This window comes from Periplaneta americana, chromosome 5 (genome assembly GCF_040183065.1).
Source record: "Periplaneta americana isolate PAMFEO1 chromosome 5, P.americana_PAMFEO1_priV1, whole genome shotgun sequence".
Lineage (NCBI taxonomy): Eukaryota > Metazoa > Arthropoda > Insecta > Blattodea > Blattidae > Periplaneta > Periplaneta americana.
This window is the reverse complement of record NC_091121.1, coordinates 154,536,150-154,557,534: the sequence shown is the minus strand read 5'-3', so window position 1 is coordinate 154,557,534 and position 21,385 is coordinate 154,536,150. Positions and strand designations below refer to the sequence as shown.

Sequence of the window (21,385 nt, the reverse complement as noted above, 5' to 3'; positions counted from 1 at the left end):
ATGTGTCATTGTATGCATTTGTTTGGTATGTGCCTGTGTATGCATTTGTGTTTGGTGTCTGTATTCACTTATGTGTGGTATATGCCTGTTATACATTTGTGTTTGGTATGTGCCAGTGTATGCATTTGTGTTTGGTGTCTGTATTCACTTATGTTTGGTATATGCCTGTTATACATTTGTGTTTGGTATGTGCCTGTGTATGCATTTGTGTTTGGTGTCTGTATTCACTTATGTTTGGTATATGCCTGTTATACATTTGTGTTTGGTATGTGCCTGTGTATGCATTTGTGTTTGGTGTCTGTATTCACTTATGTTTGGTATATGCCTGTTATACATTTGTGTATGGTATGTGCCAGTGTATGCCTTTGTTTGATATGTGTCATTGTATGCATTTGTTCGGTATGTGCCTGTGTATGCATTTGTGTTTGGTGTCTGTATTCACTTATGTTTGGTATATGCCTGTTATACATTTGTGTTTGATATGTGCCAGTGTATGCCTTTGTTTGATATGTGTCATTGTATGTATTTGTTCGGTATGTGCCTGTGTATGCATTTGTGTTTGGTGTCTGTATTCACTTATGTTTGGTATATGCCTGTTATACATTTGTGTTTGATATGTGCCAGTGTATGCCTTTGTTTGATATGTGTCATTGTATGTATTTGTTCGGTATGTGCCTGTGTATGCATTTGTGTTTGGTGTCTGTATTCACTTATGTTTGGTATATGCCTGTTATACATTTGTGTTTGATATGTGCCAGTGTATGCCTTTGTTTGATATGTGTCATTGTATGTATTTGTTCGGTATGTGCCTGTGTATGCATTTGTGTTTGGTGTCTTTATTCACTTATGTTTGGTATATGCCTGTTATACATTTGTGTTTGGTATGTGCCAGTGTATGCATTTGTGTTTGATATGTGCCAGTGTATGCCTTTGTTTGATATGTGTCATTGTATGCATTTGTTCGGTATGTGCCTGTGTATGCATTTGTGTTTGGTGTTTGTATTCACTTATGTTTGATATGTGCCTGTATACTGTATACATTAGTATTTGTGTATAGTGCGTCTGTAAATGCATTTTATTTTGTATGTGCTTATGTATGTATTGTGTATACTGTATAGTGTGTCAGTGTATGCTTTTGTAATGTTTATGTTTGCATTTTTCATGCGTGCATTCATTAAACTCTAATTATCATTAGAGAGTTCGTTGAACGCTACTGAATTACCGATAGGTTACGTAAATACTGTAGTTTGATTACTGCGGGCCAGGCAAATCAGTTGTTGAAGTTCTGAAATTATTATTTGTGTGGACTGAGTTAGTGATGCATTATCTTTATTAAATCTCTCAGAAACTGACAACACAACGACATTACCTGCTCTTACGTCGTTTATGACCGAAGTGTGCAGGTCGATTTATGTAATTGGAAGGCGACAATATGATTAATCCTTCGTCCAGATCCTGCCACTTCAATCCATTTGCAAAGACGGTACTGTCGTATATTTTGTTCGCGAAATACGAGTAATAATTTCCTGCTTTTCCCCACCTCCTGGAGTTTACGGTAATGAAGTAAGTCCAATCAGTGCCATGTCGGTTTTTCTGACATGAAAAGATATTTCAGATCCATAATATCTCGCCTACGTACGAAATGCATTAAAACCTGTCTCTCACACAGTCAGTTTTAATGAAGTGTCTAGAGCTAAAGTTGTCACAGTGTTGGCAGCACTGTTCGAGTGTCCTCAAGCGGCTGTCAGTACAACTAAGTTGTACAGTAGACCTGGTTGCAACCAGTATCAGCTGGAAGGCAGTCCACTACGTCAATAGAGAAGCTGTGTGAACGGTGAAGAGGAGGGAATCTTGTGATTGCGGGAAGTACAAAGTGAGCTTCAGATCTGATCTCAAATTCAAATTATTGTAGTGATTTATAAAAAATGTCAGTTGTGAATTATGTTATGTCAGTGTTGTGGTGTCTCTTATGTTTATTTCGTATGTGGAATCACACAGGTAGAAGAAACAGCTGAGCTAGGGTTACGATATACGCAAAGCGCATCATTTTGGTTATTGACAAAAAGTTGCGGTAATGTCTTGCTTGACGCTGCAGTGCAGGACCTGACTGTCATGGCTCAAATATGTGATACTTTGCTTCTTATTCTTGCTATCGATCACGTTGTCACGACTGATAAATTATTGCGGTGGCCGAGTTTGATTAATTCACAGCGCTATTTTTGTATACAGAATATAAGGCGTTTTTGCATCTTTAAATGGTTTTTCGGTTAGCTACATAATTTTCCGTAGAATTATTTAAAATACTCCAAATAATCGGTGGGATTCTGAAGGAATTAATAGTGTGCATAACTTGATTTTTTATGTTAACGTAGGCCTAACTTAAATTTAACATAATCGGGTTTAGCGAAAGCGGTTTTCTGGACAACAAACCAAAATAGATTTGGCTTTCTATTTTATCTTTTGTGACCATGTTAAAATTTATATGTAGCGATGGGTTACGATTGATTATATTCACCAATAAAGTGAGCTAGTGGCCTCACATGTAGTATCTACATTATATATAAGAAAATATGTAGATTTTTTTTTTGTCTTTTTTAGCAGTTAAGTTCATGTGTTTGTCAAAGTGTTTATGTACGTAAAAATAATCCTCCTACGTTACAAGAAGTGACAGATGAAATTTAAATTATGGAATTTGAGACATAGGCCTAGTGAGGAAATTCTATAGATTATCTTCAACATTATCGCCACAAATTAGTATTTTTACGGAATTCCGAAGTTCATAACTAGGATATCCACTAATGACTTCGTCCAGTTTGCCTTTACCTGACGTATCCATATCCACACTGACAGATTCTAGATTTTTTAACGTTTTCAATAATTTCAAAGGAATCGACAAGTGGTAGGCCCAGAATCTCTAACTTAGTTATTGCTATAGACAATTTTTTACGTTTGTCCGCTGTGCCACAAGATCTATAATAATAATAATAATAATAATAATAATAATAATAATAATAATAATAATAATAATACTAATAATAATGATAATAATAATGATAATGATAATAATGATAATGATAATGATAATAATAATAATAATAATAATACTTTATTGCCAGAAAAAAGATACATATTGTTTTTTTTTATATAAGAACTCTCTAGCATCCCCAGAAAGAGTAAGTTACATACTCGTGCTCAGGGGGCATTCCACATAAGTTAATGTTAAGACATTTTATTGAATAACAGAGTAAAAAGTAAAAAAGAGGAAGAAAAAACATATCACAATAATTGAACTTTAAATTTTCTCTGTTAACAGCAATTTTTTAATATATTTTTTTGAAATAAGGAGCATTAGCAAATTGTATGTTTGGGAATTTATCTCTTATCATGTTATAAAGCCTTGGACCGAAGTTGCTACTGTGATTATATGCTACAGTTGTAGTACATTTAGGAACTGTCAAGCATATGTTGTCTGATCTTTTGGTTTTATATTTATGTGAATATAAATTAAATATGTTTCGGCTTTTATGTACGAAATTCAGTAATACATTGTTATAAATTTAATGGAAGTCAAAGACTTTAAATTCTGAATACAGAGCTCTGAAGGATAATCAAGAGGTTTATCAAGGCATATTTTTATTATTCTTTTCTGTAGCAGTGTTATTGGCATGAGGGAGGTACTATAAGCACTACCCCATCCTATAATGCCGTATTGCAATATACAGTAGCTTGCAGGCCTACTAATGCGAGATAAATCAGTCGTAAAGTATGGACAGTCAAGTAATTTCATAGGATGACAAAATAGTGAATAATTTTTCTTAATCCATTGCACAGAAAAAGAACGTGTTTATCCCAACGTAAATGTTGTTCGATTATTATTCCGAGATATTTAACTTGAGATTCATTTAGAATAGGACAGTTAAACTATTAGAAGAACAAATGGTCACCAATTATTTATTCCTTTTTGGTTTACCTTACATATTACACTATGTGTGGTTTCTCTATTTTTTAAACAGTGTTAATGTTTTGACGTCAGAGTAGGCTTACATCATAAAAGTAAAGCTATTGGATGATCGTTTAATTTACGAAGTTGATTTACTTGTTACAAATAATGAGATGTTTTTATTTCTTGCCATTGACACTGACTACAATTCGAAACTGAAATTGACACCACCATTCACAGGAATGATCCGTAAGGTCATTTCCATTCTCATTGGAATTTGAAGTTTAAAAAATCGGTCGGGCTCGTTCTGCCAGTATTTCCCCTTCCGGCTCTCTGTATTTGGTTATTATTTCCAGAACACTGGCTTCAGTCATTATTTAAACGTGTTATTTCAATTTTTTCTACAGTGTTAGTTTTTACACCAAAAACAGTTAAATTTACATATCGTACATTTTTTATCGAATATCTGTAAATTAATTATTCTGATCATTGTTTTAGAACTGTTTGACGTACGCATTGTATACTTTATTTGGTCCTTTATATTGTATTGTATTTATTAACATTCCATGGTATTCATACATGCTTACAGCTAGAATATGGAACAAGTCAAAAAACTTAATACTATTATAAAAAATTAATTTATAGTCACAGTCTAGATGAAATATACACAGTACAGACGAGATTTACAATATAGTCTACTAGTACAACACATAGTTTTAGTATCAATTTCATGAAGTGTTATTGAATGTCATGAATTCACCTACAGAATAGAAGGCGTGAGAAATTAGGTACTTCTTTAATTTGGCCTTAAATAATTTTATGTTTTGAGTTTCATTTTTTATATCGATAGGGAGGCTATTAAAAATTTTTACTGCCATATAACGCACTCCTTTTTGATAGCACGATAGACTTGCCGATGGAGTATGATAGTCATTTTTTGACGTGTATTTATGCTATGAACTGTTGAATTAGTTAGAAAGTTTTCATGATTACATACGAGGAAGATTATTAATGAAAAGATATACTGACAAGCCATGGGCATTATTTGTAGTTTTTTGAAAATAGTCCTACACGATTCCCTAGATTTGGCACCTACTATTATTCTAATTACTCTTTTTTGTAATAGAAATATATTGTTATTATCTGTGGAATTTCTCCAGAATATTATTCCAAAACTCATTACCGAGTGGAAGTATGCAAAGTGTATTGTTTTTAAGGTATTAATATTTACTATCTTTTGCATAGATCTAATAGGAAAACAAGCTGAATTTAGTTTGGGGGTAATTTATTTAATATGATTTTTCCAATTTAACACATTATCGATTTTTAAGCCAAGAAATTTGGTTGTTGTTGTTTCTAATAGGGATCTATTATTAATTATTGCGCTAGAAATTTGCGACGTTGGATTTCGAAGCGATGGATGTTTGACGTGTATTACGTTCAAACTGTACCGCTTTCTGTGTGCTTATTACCGCTGTTCGTTCACGATTTTATTAATGTCGAATATGTTCACTTCCCAAGTGAGCTCGACCCTTTCACAAAGTAACTAATCTTCGAAATAATCAAAATATTTGCAGGCACCTCACTGTTAGCGGCGAGTGGTCTAGATGTGAGATAAGCCCGCATGCTTGTAGCGGGTCTCGCAGTTGAATCGATTCCATAGACACTGCAAGGGCATCCCTGACCTGCTGACTCATGGTTAAGGAAGCAGTAAGGACATCCCTGACCTCCGGACTCGAATGAACCACGCGATTAGCTAAAAGTCGATTCGTGCTGTTCTCTTTGAACAGTGAAGCTATTAACGGAGGTGATGAAGCGTGTACACCCGTGAGCTTCAGTTCATTTTGCACGGTGACCGCACTCTGCTCGTGTGGCTTTCGCAGGAGAACTCATAAAAAACCAGTCGTTACTCCTGGGTATCTTAGCGAAGTAAGCGGTGGACTCCGATGACAGCAGCAGGTGGAAATTCAATACCTCAATGCAAAAACCGATCAAGTCCAGAAATGAAAATTTTACAGAAGATAAAAAAAAAAAAAAACATTCCACAAAAATTGAAAGTGCATTAATTTCAAAACCATTTTTTAGACGATAATTTAAGAAATTAGTAATTTCTTTTTATTCTTGTTAGTTATCTTTCGTTCATAGATTTTTAAAATGGACTTGATTGTTTTTGTCCCGAAAAGAGAACAGATTTCTTTGTCATGTTAGAACTTCATTTATTTCTTGTTTGAAAACAAATCTACGAAACTTCAGTCTCAGATGAGTTTCCGTTGAGGGGTTAATCAATGTATATATACAGGGCTTTCATTTCAAAACTTCCCAATCTAAATAACTAATTATTTAAATTGAATTCAATTTAAACAAAAAACACGTCAATTTAGATATTCAGGGGGAAGTCTGAAACCAGACTTAATTGCATTTTAGATTTCACCCCCACCCCCAACCACCCCCACTTTGAAATTTCAAATAGCATCCCTATATACTTAAATATGAAACAGCATTAAATTGTTTTAGTATCTTTTGTTTTCTATCGTCGCCTGGCAACCTGTATTTTTGTTATTATCGGTTGATTGTAGGATGAAAACAGCTTATTTTGTGTGATTTCCTAAATTTAATCAATGAGGATGATTTGTGTTCTCTCTTGAAGATTATACACCATTTCAATTTAATTTAATACACAAACACAACTATGTATGTATGTATGTATGTATGTATGTATGTATGTATGTATGTATGTATGTATGTATGTATGTATGTATGTGTGTGTGTGTGTGTGTGTGTGTATGTATTCACACTGCAATGGGTATTTATCCGGTGGCAGTGGTAACTAATTACACTCAATAATGACAATAATAAACTTATTAATTAAAAATACAGTTAATAATACCAATAATTAATACTAACAATAATAATAATAATAATAATAATAATAATAATAATAATAATAATCCTAAATTAAATGAAGCACGATCACTTAAAATAATATATAAAATAAATCTAATTTGTATCTTAAATCTAAGTTCGAACTAAAACCCACGAGTATGATATGTTCATATCTGCACAAGTACCTTTCCACATTACAGTCATTTCGCTGTCAACTCAATCACTGCACTGGAACTACGACACATTTCACTGATTCTATCCTGATTTCACTAACACTTCAAAAACATTTCACTGCCACTATAAACTATAAAGCTTCCCTGACAGGAACACGTTTCACTGACACAACACACTTCACTGACACAACATAATTCTTCACTGATACAACACTTCAATAACAAAATATCATTTACATCCTTTACATACTGTGTATAATTACCGTCTATTAGTAAAGTCCTTAAGCCTATTTTTAAATACTTTTTGGTTGTTGGTAAAGCCTTTAGTAAGTCTGCAGGTAAAGCATTCCAGTCCCTGATAGTACGATTGAGAAAAGAAAACTTTCCAGTGTCCGTCCTCTGTCTTCTTTCCCTCAATTTATATGAGTGGTCGTTCCTTGAAGAGTAATTTGGCGGTTGCAACGTATTTTTTATTACATTAAATGCTCAGTAAGTTTTGTAGCTTTATTCTCTTCAGCTCTAATCAACAATAACAACAATCCAGGTTGCCGGGCGACAATAGAAAACCAAAGATGGGAAAACGAATGAGGTTTATAAACAGTTGAATGCTCTTTCATACAGTATTTAGGTATAAAAATATAAGAGTGCCATTAGAAATTTCAAAGTGGAGGTGGCTTGGGGTGGGAGGAGGGGTGAAATCTAAAATGCAATTAAGCCTGGTTTCAGACTTCCCCCTCTATCTAAATTGACATGTTTTTGTTTAAATTGAATTCACTTTAAATAATTAGTCATTTATACTGAGAAGTTTTGAAATGAAATTCCTGTATATTACGCATATTATATTATATTTTCTAACATTTATTGTTGTACTATGTTTTAAAGCTTAAAGTGTTCAGCGCAGCCAATAAGAGTAGAAATATTGTAAAAGTTTTTTTTTTTAACTTGGTTGACGCCGTATGTCCTACTGGATTATTTAGCGTCGATGAAATTGGTGATAGCGAGATGGTATTTGGCGAGATGAGGCCGAGGATTCATTACAGATTATCTGACATTTAACTTACGGTTGCGGAAAACCTCGGAAAACACCAAGCGGATCACCAGTTAAACACGCTACTAGTATCTGTCTTGGGGGACCAAAGCTGTAGTTAAAATTGGTATTGAAATGTAGGACTGTAGGGAAATAATATTGGCCTACCTTCTATTTAGCGCGAAGATTGTCTGTTTTTTGACGCAAATCAGTGAAACAGTCAAGTTATTTTCAACTGTAGAGACGTTACTAAAAGTCAGACTTGACAGATTTTTGTACAAAAGTGTGCAGCATATATTTATCTATGCAGTGGATATTAAATGTCGATTTTTTAAAAAATTGGACTTTACCGGTTTTTGCACTGAGGTCTTAAATTCCGCATTTGGAACTTCCAGAGTTTGAGAAGTTAACTGGACTTGCGATATGACAGTTATAATGAAATATAGTTTAACCTTCCGACTCCCTGTAAAAATATAGAAGCCTTTCTCAAAATGATGGGACTTCACTTCTTCCCAAATCCTAGTACGTTATCATTTTGTTTCCCATTTAAAAATGTGTAACATAATGGTAAACAATTGTTCAGTTAGCTGAGAACCTAGTGTGTCTGTTTTTGACTCTGGAGACCCGATACCTATTTGTCTTTTATTTAGCGACACTGTATCAACTACTAGGTTATTTAGCATCGATGGGATTGATGATAGGGAGATGGTTATCTGGCGAGATGAGGACGAGAATTAGCCATACATACGCCTTACGGTTTGGAAAAACATCGTAAAAAACCCAACCAAGTAACCAGCCCAAGCGGGAATCGATCCCACGCACCAGCACAACTTCAGATCAACAGGTAAACGCCTCAGTCGAGCTACGCCGGTGGTCGATCCGATATCGAAACTTGACAAGATCAAGTGAAAATTACGGTAGGCCTACGTAAAGATAATGTTGGTCCTCGGTCTCCTTATTGTTAGTCTATTATTTACAGTAATTCGTCATTGTGTCATAATAATCATCAGATATAGCGCTAGTGCTGTAGGAGTTCGAGTTTCGCTGGAAATAGGAATTCGTACCTGCAAAATATCCGAATTGCACTCATAATTAAATTATAAGTGAGCCCGAGTTGCTTTTCTAATACAGTGAAATCTCTCATTTACGGACAACGAAGGGACGGGAGGTATCCTTTATTGGGAGGGAGGCTCCCCAATTTAGCAGTAAATTTATAATATGCATTACGTATCCTTTCACGCTTTAAATGAAATGTACTACTGTAGTTTAATTCTAAATACAGTCTACTGTACTACAGTAAATTCTTTGCAACTTTGAACTATACAGTAATAAGACCGAAAAAGGAAAATACAGTTCTGTGCCTTGTAATTTTATTCTAGGTCTACAATTATGCAGTACTGTAATTTACAGTTTTCAAATTAACCTTTACGTTCAAGTGCCATGTCTCTCGAAACAGTACAACTGAGTCAAGTGAAGAGAATAATCCCATTAACCCTATCATGTGTCGAATACAATTTCACGATCACGGAAACTTTGGACCCATCAGACAGGTTAGATTTTATGATTTTCTTTATTCACCCGCTTCCAGCTAACAAGGGGTAGCCGGGTGGGCTAGTGGTAGTCTACAAGACCTTTATTGTCTTCTTTCATGTTTAAAGAATGTCCGTACAGTTCTCAAAACTAAATTTTCCATTTTTGTAACACATTAGTTCTTGAAATCCAAGTTCTGTCCGCAGTCAGGAGATAAAGCAAGCTTTAGGACTGTGAAACAGCTGTCCGTGACCGTGCCTGAGTGTGTCCGTAAACGAGAGTTAAATTTATCATTATTATATATTATTTCAGTTGGGACATAAAATCTGTCCGTATGTGAAGAGTGTCCGTATCTTGGGGGTGTCCGAAGGAGAGACTTCACTGTACTTCAGAAGTGGGAGGAGGTGGATAGAGGAGAAGGCTGGTTTTACACACAAAGTTTTCCTTCCCCACTTTTACAGACTTACGATTGTCTAAGACATAGCATCAAAGGTGTGGTTAAAACTTTGTGTCATATAGGTGTAGTTAAAATTTTGTAAATCAGTTATCCTTCATCGATGCATGTCACTTCTAATGTTTTTTTATATAATAATAAGCCATACTTTTAACATGTTCTAATCTGGAAATCTCATTTCTTGTGCAGTTATTTAGAATGGATTTCCTGCCTTGTCACATATTTGCCGCTTCTTGATAATGCTGACAAATCATTCAGAAACACCGTAGTATCCAGCTGCACATTTTTCAATGTAGTCTTAAAAAACGAATATACAGAATGACCCATATTTATGTCCAGTTTTTTTATTACACTGTAGTAGCGAAACCAAGTGACACTTTCCACCGCTAAAGTGTACCGTGTTCCATACCATTAAAAGCACAAAAAAAGCTCTCATTTTATTTTACTTTGTGCTCTCAGTACGGTTCGAAACATAAATGTAGTGTAAATCTTAAAACATTAACCATGGCCACAAGATTGTGTACGATGGAACACGAATTGCTGCACGAATGGAGGTGTGGCAGTCCCCAGTTATGGTGTAGAGATGGTGGAGAATGGTGAAAGGAAGAAATGCGACGCTGGACTACAAGACCATCAAGAGACTTCACGCCAACTTGATTCTCTCTGGCTCAGTTACGCAACAGAAGGGTGCTGGCCGACCAAAAACAGTGATCAAAGAAGAGGCCAAAGCGGCCACTACTGAGGTCTTCCAGAGAAGTCCTAAGAAATCCATTCGGCAGTACCAACGGGAATCTGGTGTATCTTATGGGTCTGTGCAGCGGTTGCTAAAGGAAATGAATTGGTGGCCATGGAAGCCACACTTTGTGCAAGCTCTGTCATGTGAGGACTGTGATATCAGAATGGAATTTGCGGAGTCTCTACTAGCATGGATTCAAGAGGAACCCAACCTTTTGCGACACATTCTATGGTCATACGAGAGGAGTGTGGCCGGGTGCCAAATGAAATGCTTGTGAGAGCAGTACAGAACGTTCAGCCACGTCTGGAAAAATGTGCAGCAAATGCTGGTGTTGACATCGAATTTTAATATTGGTGGAATTTTAAGCAATCCTAATGACTGGACTATTAGTTCATGCTACTTTGATTTTGTCATGTTAGTTCATTTACTTGTGATAAACAAATAAAACGTTGGACATAAATATCGGTCGCCTTGTGTTGGAGCTAGATGAATTAAATTTCCTGACTAATTCTACGTAAAAGGCTTTTCATGCGTTGATTGTTCTGTCTGAAGTGAGTGAAATTGCGGCCCAAATTTTGTGATGGCAATTTTGATTCTTCATGAATAATTTTCGGCCAGGTAATCAGAGTACTGTCGAACTATATACAGTAACAGTGGAATTAAGTAAAAAACAAAGCAATCGCATACTTCGTTAGTGGCTTGTTTCTAGAAATTACGAAGCGGAAATATGCGTCATATGCTCCTCTAACTTTTCAGCGGTAAATTTAAATTTGCGCCTGCGTAGATATCATTCTTTCCTAGCCATCCAATCTGGAGCAGGAGGACATTCTTAAGCGCAATTTGGATGATTACAAACCCAAACTTTTTTCACGGTTAATTAAAGAAGCGCTAACTCGATGCAGAAAGCAATAAAATATTAAGTCATATTAATATGTATTAGCAACGGAAACACTTAAGGAGGAATGCATTGTTCAGGACATAAAGCCATTCTAACTTCGGGTCATCACCTAACTTAGGTACAATACTTGACAGGATAGAACTGTCAAACGTGTTGCCTATTTAATATTGAAACCAAATGACAGAGTTTCATAGTTTTTTTCTTTATGAAAGTGATAGGGATTTGAGAACTCCTTGTAAGTGCGTACAGTATCTATACGGAAATTAGAGCAATGGATTTAGGATAAGTTAATATAATTTGCTGTAAGATGTAGGCCTAAGCGTGGCTAATGAACGGAATGAAACAATGATTATTAGAGGAGAAAAATTCGTTCCGGCGCCGGGGATCGAACCTGGGTCCTTAGTTCTACGTACCAACAACTGAGCTACGCCGAAGTTCAATCCACAGCACCGGATCGAATCCCTCTCCTCTAGTGTTTTTCCCTTTGTGGCCTGACTCCAAGTTCGACATATAATCATTGTTACCATAACAAATATATTCTGTAGGACCAAAAATTAATCTTTACGTAGATTCTCCGCCCATGTGGAATCCCGGCCACCATGTCACTCAATTGAGTGCGCTCCTTGTATAATGGCAGTTGACTTAATATATGTAAACATATATGTTGAACTTGGAGTCAGGCCACAGAGGGAAAAACACTAGAGGAGAGGGATTCGATCCTGAACTGTGTATTGAACTGTGTATTGCTCTGTGGTTAGAGCACTTGGTACGTAGAACAAAGGACCCGGGTTCGATCCCCGGTGCCGGAACGAATTTTTCTCTGCTAATGATCATTGTTACCATACCAGATATATTATGTAGGACCAAAAATTAATCTTTACGTGGAATGAAATAAGCTATGAATAAAAGTCAATCCTCCCATAACGATGATGGTGATGGTGGTGGTGGTGGTAATATGGTGATGGTGATGAATTGTTGGAATGTCATAGAGGAATCTTTACGTGGAATGAAATAAGCTATGAGTAAAAGTCAGTCCTTTCATGATGATGATGATGATGATGATGATGATAGTGGTGGTAATATGGTGATGGTGATGAATTGTTGGGATGTCATAGAGAAATCTTTACGTGGAATGAAATAAGCTATGAATAAAAGCCAGTCCTCCGATGATGATGATGATGATGATGATGATGATGGTGATGGTGATGAATTGTTGGGATGTCATAGAGAAATCTTTACGTGGAATGAAATAAGCTATGAATAAAAGTCAGTCCTCCTCCTCCGATGATGATGATGATGATGATGATGATGATGATGACGACATGGTGATGGTGATATTGTTGGGATGTCATAGATAAATCTGACTATCCAGAGAAAACCTTCTGTTGCCTGGACCATAGGCTTACCCAACACGTCATAAATTCAGGATGGATCGATCGGATTTTGAACCCGAGTCCCTAGCTTATAACTCCAGCGCGCTAGTCACCATGAGGGTTAGAACGAATATAAATGATATTCGCTACATTTCATCAGATATTAAGTCAATATCAAAGTGAACATCATGTGACTATATTTCACAGAGTTGTCAGAACTTCATACTGGTATATAACTGTTAGTTTTCGTGTTTGTTTTGAAATTAAGGATTGAACTTTACGTGCACATGTCACATTGTTCTGTTTCTGATTTTACAAAGTGTTATTGTTTGGGAAGATAATATTAAAATGGATTTGAGGGAGGTGGGATATGATGATAGAGAATGGGTTAATCTTGCTCAGGATAGGGACCAATGGCGGGCTTATGTGAGGGCGGCAATGAACCTCCGGGTTCCTTAAAAGCCAGTAAGTAAGTAAGTAAGTTATTGTTTGAATATTGACGATAAAAAATGTTTGTTTTATATATCTATTTATTATTAAGCAAACCTTTTTTTTCCGCATTAGACTACTTCAGTGCGACGGTTTTGAATTGTTTATAGTATAATAACTGTTCATAGTAATGCACATTGCATGATTGTGATGTAGATTGTCTTCATCACTTCATAATCCGTAGTGCCTATGGGTGCTATTCATAGACATTTCGCTAGCCCGCGCTACGAGCGTGCTAAACTAGCCCCGGCTATCAACTGGTTACTTGTACAAGATTCATATCATATCATATCGCTAACACTGGTTTATGAATACAAAAAACGTTAGTTCGCTGATCATCCACCGGAAACCCGCGCTAAGAATGTCTATGAATATGGCCCTTAGTCTTTAACGTCGGATAAATTCTGCTCAATTTTTAAAAGATCTTCGTCACAACGGTTCTAATAGCCTGTTCTATTCGATCATTGAAGATTATCGCAGATCTCACAGGATCAGACGTCTCGTCTTCAGTCGAAGTAGAAAACTGGAGTAAGAAAATGACTGGCAATTTTGTTTTAAGGTGCGTCGTTTAAATCTGGACAAGGAATTATACATTTTATTCCTTCTTGAAGAAAGTCACACTGAGGATTTCTATCGCTGTTATCAGTGTTCGAACCCACGAATGTTGGTTCAAGTGGCAAGAACAGTAACCATTAGACCACGGCGCACAGAATTGTCGTCCACAGCTTTAAAAATTAAACGTAATTTTTTGTAGGATATTAAACAAAATCTTAAGTTAAATTTTAAATTGCATGAGTTGTTGATTCTGAAAATCTTTGGGGCTTTCTATAGCACGCGACGCTGAAACTTCCAACTTGAATTTTTCTAAGTTCTTCTGTGCGAGAATCTGTCACAGGTTAAATTAGGTTATGTTGGGTTAGTTTAGACGTTTCGTATGTCTTGTATAAAAGAATCTATGACAGGCTAGGTTAGGGTTTTGGTATGTCTTGCATATACGAATTTGGGACAGGTTAGATTAGGTTAGTTTAGGATTTTTGTATGCCTTACATGTACTAAGTGAAGTGAACTGTGCGTTTCGCGTTATATTTTGAAGTGTTCTACCTCTTTATTTCACGTGTTAAATAATCACTTTAATCACACCGATCAATTCTTTCCAATTTTTACCTATTTTCTAATATGTTTTTAAGTCAAATGACGTCCTATACGAATTATTCACATTCCAAATCACCTTCCTTCTGAAAATTACACAATTTTTCCACTTTTTTTTTCTTAAAAAAACCTTCAGTGTCGTGTGCTATAGAAAACTCATCTTTGGTATCGGCATAAATTCTGTTTTCTTAACACTCATTAAGAATGAATTACTTATCACCTAATGAGCATGTTATGTTTGTAACGCTGTCAAAGTTTCGCCATCATTCTATTTCATTACTTTACTTAGAGCTGGAACTAGAGCGCGCGAATATATACACTATCTACCAAAAAGTAATTGGGCACTGTTTTTGCGTCTTTAGAACCTCGTGGTACCACCTCTTGTTGCTATAACAGCAGCCACCCTGTCAGGCATGCTATCCACTAGTTTTTGTTGGATATCCACTGGAATGCGTCGCCATTCCTCTTATAACATGGCACTCAGTTGAACAGTGGAAGTTGGCCGCATCTCCCGAGACCTCAATCGCCGGTCCAATTCGTCCCAAAGGTGCTCAATGGGATTGAGATCAGGACTCTGTGCAGGCCAGTCCAACCGGTGAACATTATTGTCTGCATACCACTGCATAGTAGCCGCCGAAACATGGGGCCAGCTTCCATTGTCCAACTGAGTGCCATGTTGCAAGAGGAATGGCGACGCATTCCAGTGGATATCCTACACAAACTAGTGGAGAGCATGCCTGACAGGGTGGCTGCTGTTATAGCAACAAGAGATGGTACCATGAGGTTCTAAGGAGGCAAAAACAATGCCCAATTACTTTTTGGTAGATGGTGTATAATGTAGCAATTTTGAGAGTAAATACACAGAACATACATATTTATATCCTGCACTTTTGAAAGGAAAAATTACCACGTGAGAAGGGCATCAGACACTAATCTTCACTGTAAGATTCTCGGAGGGACTTTAGTGGATTTTCAAAAGGATAGTATTGGAGTTTATTGTTTGTGTTGCTCTGCCGCCGTTGTGATAGCGGATCTTGACAAAGCCCTCTATTATTTCCTGCTTGCGGGTCTAATCAATCACATCTCGTGTTAGCAGAGAAATACGTAGGCCTACATAGATTCCTAGACAAGTTGTTCGCTGAACTGTTAACGAAATCGAACAGTAGTTGAATCTATCGATCATTGCTGTGTATTTATAGCCATCTAAACGTAAAAAAACGCTACGTATTATTCATTGGTTTATACATTATGGAATGCAACTTTATGACGGTTATAAAGATCAATAAAATCGTATGATTCTAAAAGTAATTTTCTGCATGAATGCAAGATGATAAATTTTACAAGTAATTTTCTGCATGAATGTAGGATGATCGCCTGCAGTTCGCTACGTATTATTCTTTGGTTTATACGGAATATAACTTTATGGCGGTTGTATAAAGATAAATAGAATCATATGATAAATTTTACAAGTAATTTTATACATGAATGCAGGATGATCGCCTGCAATTCCTCTATTTGAAATAAACTGGATCTCGGCCTCATATATCCAAATACTATCTTACTATCAACAATTATATCGGTACTAAATAACCTAGCAATTGATACAGCGTCGTTAAGTTATCAAATAAAAAAATCAATGTATAAGTTAATCACAAAACTTCGTGACTTTTTTTAAGTGTTGACAATCGAAACATTTTCAAATAACCTAAGACCTGTTATTTTATTATGGGCAATGAATGATTCACGAAGAAATGTCATAACATAACTTTAGAATATGATATTCGAGATCTCTTTGAGTTTAACACTTGATATGAACATAGGTCCAATTCCGAATAGTTACGCAACTATGCCTGCTTGAGTCTTAGAAAAAATAGCTACGCGTCCATTGCGCTAAATTTAGAGACTGATGGTCAGAAACTTCACATTTTATGTTTACAACGTTCTATCTAGTGTTTCTGAAGTCGAAGCCGTTGGTTACTGTCGTTTTTTCAAATTATCACTGTTTGTTTCAATACACTTTTGCGCTCACGTGTGAATCGCGCTTGTTGTGATTCTTCGTGACTGTTTCATGCGTGCAGCGGCGTCCGAATTGCTTCTCATATTTCCATTCGTGTGTGGTAGACCGGGATCATGGTCATGGTCTTGACACAGGAAATTATATGGTGACGCTCGATCCATAGAGATGCGTTTATCTATACCAAATGGCTCCTTTCGGAATTGGACCTATAGTACAGTATATGGTTATGAACTTCATTAGGCTATGTACACTATACAGTATAACGATTTTAAAAGTCATATTCAAAATTTGTGATCTTTCATAGTGAATAACTCTGTTCTTTATCCTCGAATACAGCATTTAATGTTTATATAAAATACCTTTACGTTTAATGACAACAGCTTGTCAATTTTATTAATGAATGGGGAGGAAGAACAAAAACATTTTTATTAGATTATTGTATATGAGTGTCATGTCAGTTGATGCCCATAGGTGCAAGTGCGCGTTTTAGAGCTCAGGAGAGCCTGAGCGCTTTACAGCGGAAAGGAAAGAGACAATCGAAAGAGGTATTATATACCGCTTGGTCGAGCTAGGCCTATATACAGGGATGGGCAGCACTGAATCAATAGATAAAGGGAAGAGAACTTATTAAAACTGTACCCATGTTAATTTTTAGATTTGTCTGGGAAGTATAAGTCCATTATAGCAATGTAAGTTTTAATTTTAATGCTCATTTTTCACAAGTTTGTTTTTTATTCAAAAGGAATATTTTCTCAACTTCTTTTTTATAGAAAAGTGACATTTTCAGATATGTTTATTTAGTAGCCTTACAGGTACTGAAGCGATGTTTTCGTAAATGTAATATAAGTATCGTAAATACGTATTACTGAAGATAGTGTATTGAAAATTTTGAAAATATTCGCATGGAAAATGTTTGCAAGAAAATGAATAAAACAAAGCAACTACTGTTACATCATAAACAAAAGATATGTGCCCATGTGTTATAAAAACGTCAGCTCTATAGCGTCAGAAGATTTCGAGAAAATAATTTAATATTCTGATGATAGGAAGTTGCGCACCAATATCATCTTAAAAGCATACTGCGATAAGAGTTTTGTTATGTAATATTAGTTACAGTTAAAACATATACCTAGTTAACTTTGCTTTGTATTATAGCATCGTTTTGATTAGTTTATTGATTACTTTTATAAAGCTAAATATATCATCAATATAAATTCCAGCTTATCATGTCATACTCAATCTCATTTTTTTGGGATATAGGCTAACTTTCTTTATAAATGATGTTTCATTCACTTAGTACAGTATAGTTTTACTATTACGGAATGTATGCGAATATTCCTTCTTAACTCTTTATTATGTTATTAACGTTTAAAACACAACTGCAGTAGGCCTATTAAGAAATTGGTGTTAGTATTTTTTTTCAGACAATATACGTAGCCTAATATCAAACAGAAAGAAGCTGTATAAAAATGACATAAAATTTCACGTTCCGTTTGAAGTTTGTGCACCACTGTTTTTTAAATCCAACTGGCTGCTTATTCATATACATAATCGTTCCTCATTCCATACCTAGCGCTTGATGCCTGCGCACGACGTCAAGGTCAGAAAAATGCGCTTGCTTTGACATCACTGCATTACTGCATCTTACTTGAAATCGTTACAACGGGTTTTTACTAATAACAATCAGTTACTTCTAGATATAACGTTATTATATTAGTCAAAACTATAATTTCCTAAAGAACTATAGTTATTTCTAGATGTAACTGAATTACGTAAGTGAAAACTAGAATTTCCTAAAGAGCTTTGTCTTGAAATCGAATCCGGATCTTGAGAGTGAAAGCAAACATTTGCCTTAAACTAAGGTCATATTTGACGTTTGACCTTTCAGTAAAAGTGTCAACTGCTAAATATTATGCGATCTGCGTTTCCGCATAAATATCGCTGACGGCGCATGAATTGCTTGTAACTAACATAGCGTCTTTCCAAGGACGAGATGAGGCACATGTGTCCCACAACATGTTGGCCTACTTCTGAACGAAATTTGTGTTCCATGCAATGTTTAAATCTGTTTAACGGTTTTCGTCAATTTTGTTTTTTCTTGAATTAGGCCTAAGTATAAAAAATAACATGGTACGTCAGTGTTTTCCAAAAGACACCTTTGCGAAGTAGTCTTCAGTAAGCAAATTTCGGAAGACGGCAACGGTAATCCTTTTCCTACAGAGTTCGTGAAAGATTTCAGTTCATCTTTATTATCATCCCTCCCCCCTCCCCAGTTTAAACCCTAGTGCGGCTCACCCTGAGTTCATATTTGGGCTTTCATCGACCTGACACTACAGTGGAATTAAAACAACAACCGACTTGTGACATTTGAATACGCCCAAAGGTTTCCATGGCAACATCCTTACCTCTCTTTTTGTGACCAATAAGACGCTAACGCTCCTCTTTCCTTCACCATTGTAGGACAGTCTATAGAAGACGAAGGTGAAGGGATGAGGGAGCGGTAGCATCTTATTGGTCACAAAGAAAGGAGAAGAGATGTCGCCGTGGAAATAATTCTTGACGCTTTCAAATATCACAAGTCGGTGTTGTAATTATTCCACTGTAGACAAGTACAAAGACAGGATTCTATGAGAGTTCCCACTCAATGTAATAATAATAATAATAATAATAATAATAATAATAATAATGGTTTATTTTAACTGGCAGAGTTAAGGCCATTCGGTCTTCTCTTCCACTCAACCAGTATGACAGAAAATTAGTACAATGCTGTGAATATAACATAATTAATACAATACAATACAATTCAAAGCAATACAATACTACAATACAAGTCAATATAATACATAATTAATATAATACAATGACAATTCTTTTCACCTTCACAACACCAATAAAATAATTATGTAATAATAATAATAATAATAATAATAATAGTAATAATAGTCATACCTAAATTAAATTAAATTATTAAACTCGATCACAATTATAACTTCAATTTGACTACGCCCGTAAGAAATCGTTTAGCCTTTTCTTGAAAGTGGTTATTGTCTGGCAGCCTCTAACCTCCTGAGGTAGAGAATTCCATTCACGGAGGACTGAGACAGTAAAAGAGGATGAATAGTGGGATGTTCTATGGGAAGGAATTGCTAGGATTTGGGTCTCCTGTGACCTGGTGTTTAGATTGTGATTGGAAGATAAGTAGTTAAACCGGGAACGAAGATAATTTGGAGTAGAATACAAGTAATCACACTGATAACGTAAAAATCGGTATCTATAGTAAGGGTCACATAAGAACAGTTCCTAAACAGCAAATATTGCCATCTTGTCAGTGTTGCCAACTGTTAGCAGATATCACACGATCCTTGTACTAAATGACTTTTTACTTACCGTACTTTATGTTGGAAGGTTATTCTAAATAATTCAATCATTTGTAACATATTTTTGTAGGCAAACTGTACGAGAAAGGGATACATAGCTGACTGTTGGGAAGATTGTTCATTCCTGACATATGTAGTATTTTAACATCACCGATCTATGATCGGCCACCTCTGACAGTGTAGCAGCTCGCCGATTATGTAAAGGGGAAAGATAATGAATAAAATCCATTCACTTTGTTTCATTAAGAACAGTGAAAACTTTAGACAGTACCTTACACTGCTCGCAAATGGATAACAGGACTATTTCTTACAGGTGCACTCTTTAAATTGTATGTTACTATTGTATTAAGGCTGATTGAATGGAAGAGAAGGTCTTATGGCCTTAACTCTGCCAGCGAAAATAAAACATTCTATTCTATTTCTATTCTATTCTATTATTTTTAAACATTCGAAGTAAGATCTAATTAATTGTGCATGAAAATAAATCACGGTAACTTCTGGAATAAATGCTAAACTTATTGCGAAATACCTTCTTCATAAATACATACGTGTTCTGCTCATGGGCAGGTCTTTCACTGCAAATCCAGCATTCTCCAATCTTTCCTATTTTCTGCCTTCCTCTTAGTTTCCGCGTATGATTCACATATCTTGATGCCGTCCATCATCTGATATCTTTTTCTGCCCCGAACTCTTCTCTCGTTCACCATTTCTTCCAGTGCATCTTTCAGTAGGCAGTTTATTCTCAGCCATTGATCCATCCAATTCCTTTTCCTCTTCCTGATCAGTTTCAGCATCATTCTTTCTTCACCCACTCTTTCCAACACAATTTCATTTTTTATTGTCTGCCCACTTCATACGCTCCGTTCTTCTCCATATCCACATTTCAAATGCTTCTATTCATTTCTCTTCATTTTGTCGTAATGTCCATGCTTCTGTCCCATATAATGCTACACTCCACATTAAGCACTTCACTAGTCTCTTCCTTCTTTTTGCAGAGGTCCGCAGAAAATACTCTTTTTTCTATTAAAATATTCCTTTGCTATTGCTGTCCTCCTTTTGACTTCCTGGCTTCAGCTCATGTTAACAGTTTATAGTACATTCAAAGTATTTGAAACTGTTAACTTGCTCTACTGCCTCATTTAGAATTCGCAAGTTTACCTTCTTTATTTTTCTTCCTATGACCCTGGTCTTCGTCTTGTTTGCATTTACCTTCATTCCATACTGCTCACAGCTGTCATTTAGCTCCAGTAGCATATCCCTTAGTATCGTCTCCTCTCCTGCTAACAACGCCATATCATCAGCATATCTTATTCAAAGGTAGATAATCATCTTTAATGTT

The 21,385-nt window shown here is 35.8% G+C and overlaps 1 long non-coding RNA gene across 1 annotated transcript in view; it reads left to right on the top strand.

Annotated features, from left to right (window-relative positions):
- Nucleotides 1–1,592: 1,592 nt before the first annotated feature.
- The window catches only part of LOC138700222 (uncharacterized), a 101,252-nt gene continuing 81,459 nt past the window's right edge, over nucleotides 1,593–21,385 (top strand). Inside the window, exon 1 of the long non-coding RNA XR_011332307.1 lies at nucleotides 1,593–1,873. This is a non-coding gene — a long non-coding RNA (uncharacterized lncRNA). The remainder of the gene's footprint in view (nucleotides 1,874–21,385) is intronic.